This window comes from Octopus bimaculoides, chromosome 4 (assembly GCF_001194135.2).
Source record: "Octopus bimaculoides isolate UCB-OBI-ISO-001 chromosome 4, ASM119413v2, whole genome shotgun sequence".
Lineage (NCBI taxonomy): Eukaryota > Metazoa > Mollusca > Cephalopoda > Octopoda > Octopodidae > Octopus > Octopus bimaculoides.
In genome coordinates this window covers 63306697-63311191 of record NC_068984.1, presented here as the reverse complement: position 1 = coordinate 63311191, position 4495 = coordinate 63306697, and positions in this window count along the sequence as shown.

Sequence of the window (4495 nt, the reverse complement as noted above, 5' to 3'; positions counted from 1 at the left end):
ACTTTTACAAATCTTTTCAAATATATATATATATATATATATACGTTTGTCTTTTTTGCAAGATACTTGAAGTCAACTCGTGTGTTGAAACAGATATTGTGTTTGGGGATGATCATGTTGCCAATTTAGCCAATGAAAACACACGCACTATATATTTAGTATTCTTTTGCTTCAGCTTAATTTCATATTAATTGTATTACGGCTACAGTTCTTTCGTTACCCTTCTGTGACCTCATCAGTGGTCCTTTACTCCCTTCTCTCTCCTTTGTCTCTCTTTCCTAACGATCTGCCATTTTGTATTCCTGTTGTATGTATCTTTATTTGCGTATGCGTATATCCCTGTGCGTCTACGTTAGTAAGTGTGTCTGTGCGGGAATGTGTATGTTACCTGCGTTATCAGTATTCCCTGTTTACTCACATTCATTTTATTTTATTCTATTTATTGCTTTTATCTACTTATTTTTTCATTTCTTCTTTTTTTTTGTATTAATTTAATTTAGTTTAATTTTTTATACTTTGTTTATGTATTTAATTATTTAATTCCATTGTATGGAGATATATGAAATATTGAAATATAGAGATAAAAAAATCCTAATTAATAATAAATTAGATCTTAGGTTGTCATGCGTTGATAGGATTACCCGTACCTTTAAATGCTTTATAAGCAGGTACTACTCCTCATTTCGAGCATTCAACGACAATATGAGTCTTAAAAGACATTTGCTCCAATAAATTCTAAAATAAAATTATTTAGGATTTATGTCGGCTTAAAGTTGGGAGCAAAAACACGATAGTGTCGTCATACAAGGAAACCGAACGAAAAAACATGGAAGGTCGTTAGGCCAGAACGACAGGAAAATAGTAAACGCTCGGAGAAAGATATTTTTCGAAAAGCGAAATGTTAGAAGAGAGAGAGGAAAAAAACACGTCCGTTCTTTTGAACGTCCGTGGAAGAAAAAAAAGATGGTCATGTGAGGAAAAGACAGATGGACGATGATCACGTGTAGGTAACGAAAGAGAGGAAATAAAAGAGAAAGAGAGGGAGAGAGAGAGAGAGCCAGTTCGAAAACGGTGAAGGAATCGGGGAGAAAAGGGAATTAGAGGAGGATGGAGAAAGAAAACCGTATAGAGAAGAGTGTCGCATCGAGAAGGTGAAGATAAACCTACTTGGAAATTGATTTGTGGGGTTCAATTAAATAATAAATCGTATATAAGTATATATATATATATGTATGTGTGTGTGCGCGTGTGCGTGTGTGTGCGTGTGTGTGTGTGTGTGTATGTGTGTCTGTATGTATATATATATATATACATGCATATATGGGTACAGGACATCACCAACGGTCCAATTAATATGAAGTACGTAAACGAACGAGTTAAATATATAAACAACGAGAAGAACAATGGAAAACAGGACAGGTAAACCCAGAGAAAGGAACCTTCATCAGTTGTCCACTGTCTATCTACTCGTCATTTCGTGCATTCAATGACAATATGAGTCTTCAAAGACAGTTGCCCCCATAAATTCTAAAATACAATTTAGGATTTATGGAGGGTGAAACTTTAGGAACAAAAACATGACAGGTGACACATACAAAGACACCGAACGAAAACAAACATGGAGACTCGTTTCTCTCTCTCTTCTATCTTTCTTCTTTTCAAACAATATGCTTCTCCCAGCTTTCACTGTTTTCCTCTTTCTCTGGTCTAACAATTGTTCATGTTTGTTTTCGTACGGTTTCCTTGTATATCTCCACTGTCATGGTTTTGTTCCCAACTTTAACGCTCCATAAATCCTAAATTTTATGTTACAATTTATGGGAGAAACTGTCTTTGAAGACTCATATTGTCGTTGAATGCTCGAGATGAGTAGACAGCCGACAGCTGCTGAAGGTTTCTTTCTCTGTTTACTTGTCTTCCATTTTGCCTCGTTGTTTACGTATTTCATTTCATTTGCACTGTTGGTTACGTCCTGTACCCACATATGTATGTATATACATATATACATACATACATACATACACACATATATTATTTATATTTAATTGAACGCCATGCATCCATCTTCAAGTAAGTATATATGTGTGTGAGTGTGTGTGTACGTTTGTATAATTCTATATATGGCTGCATGTTCCAACGCAGTAATAGAAAAACCGCGCATTATATTGCCGCTAGAAGTTACAGAAAGTTTGTTTCAGTACCAAAGATGACTTACTTCTGTAATAATTCTAAGTTAAATGGTTTAGCAATTATTTGAGATTAGGCTGTATATTTTCACTGTGCAAAGCCAATTTAGCAAAGAATATAAAATGTTTGGCTTCATCAAATGCGAGAATTTAATGCCGTCTCTGATGGCTTTTAGCGTAGCCAACTTGATTCAAAATAGCAATTACGCGACCAGAGAAATTTCTATCTTTGCTATGGCCTAAGGATGTACAGAGCACTAATTGAAGCACAATATCCAATGACTGGTAATTGTTTTAACTCTTTTGAATTACCTCTAGGATAATTCTTACTCTTTCATTGCATTTCCTAATTTCTTAAACTTTTCTCTGTGTTGGCATATAGGGAAGTAAATTGGTGTTTTACTTTAGAAACTCAATATCTGGAAACAATTACTTTTCATCTAATTTCTCTTTGTTCTTCTGAAACTAAATAATCAATCGATAAAATATTCTTTTTATAAGCTAAACAAAGGATAAAAGAAATTGTTCTTATTGCTATTATTATAAGTAACCCAGTACTTCACTGGTCCTTTCATATGAAGATATGAAAGGCAACGTTGACCTCGGAGGGATCTGAACTAAGATCGCAAAGGCGGACAAAATATCGCTAAGCATTTTGTCTAGTGTCTTAGTGATTCTGCCTGCTTGCTGCTTTAAGGATAATAATAATAATAATAATAATAATAATAATAATAATAATAATAATAATAATAATAATAATAATAATAATAATAATAATAACAATAACAACAACAAGGACAACAACAATAATAATAAGAATTTTAAACTTTGGCATAACACCAACAATTGTAGTGGGAGCTTGTATGTTGATTACCTTGAGTCCAGTATTTAACTGGCCCTTACTTCATCGGAGCCGAATAAATGAAAGGTAAAATCTATATCCGAACATGATGAGTCTGAAGCAATATTGCGGTCCGACGCTCCAACGATTGTGTCAACTCTTCATTGCAAACAGTCAAGTTTTTCAGTGCCCTGCGGAAATATTTCTGAATTGCCAATTAAATCTATTTTGTTTTACTGCCCTTTTTGACAATACAAAGCTCCGAATCATTTAGAAGACTACCATGGTTTCGAAAAGAAGACTGCTTTTTAGGTATCTCAGTATTTACCGTAAATATGTGCAATATAATTTACTCTATGGTAACGGAATAAAATGTTATCCTCAACAGAACTAGCAGCAATTATAGCCATCAATATATTTGAAAGCTGAAACCAGTTTATAAAAGAAAAGTCATCACAGAAAAAGAAAGCCAATTAACATTTTGATTATTTGTAAAATCAGTTAGCGTTTAACGATCGAGATTTTAAAATTTTACAACAACGGCAGGGACATAGACAGCAACATATTCAGCTCATCTTTTCTAGCGTTTCAAATCAAATAGAAACAATTAACATCGGTCGGTTGGTGTGTACTACTAAAGAGAAAAACGTCTTGTTCGATGGAAACGTAAATTTTTTATAGCCTTTGTTTCAACTATTGGACTGCGGTCATGCTAGGGAACGTCTTTCAAAGGTTAAGTCAAACAAATGGGCCCCGATACTTAGTTTCAAAAGCCTTTTACTGATTCTGTGGATATCGTTGGCCTAACTGCTATGTTACGAGGGCATAAACCAGCAAGCACAGGTTTGAGGGACAAATGTAAATAAAAAGCAAACACGCATTTTTCAATCTAGGGAGAACGAGCAAAATTTGCCCTGTTTATGTGATCTAATGAGTAACGTGATTTTTGAAATGGAAGACTCGCGCGACATCGAAGTTGATCAGAAGCATTTTCAGAACACCTAGTCTCTAAAAAGTTATCGCAGCAAAATGTGGTTAGGGTCATGATATGTTAATATCCTCACTAGATGATATGGTTCAACATCTATGTAAGAGAACTGTAATTTTTCGGATGTATATATGTATTTTATATTTTTTTACTGCTTTAATGTACTGTATTAATTTTAGCCTTGTCCCCTTTATGATATATATGTATATGCATATATATGCACATATGTGCGTATATATATATACGAGAAAGAGGTATAAAGATTGCATTAAACAAAACCTAAAAAAACCCTAAAAAAACTAAAAAAAACTAGATATGTATGAAAGTGATTGGGAGGAAAGCTGTTGTCAGGACGAGCTGTGATGTCTGGGAGGAAAAGATGTTTCAGCAACTTGAGCTTAAGCGGGAAAAATTGTAAACAATGGAGAGTATAGGATGTGTATTGTGTGTGATCGCGTTCTTCTGTCAAAAGCAGGATTT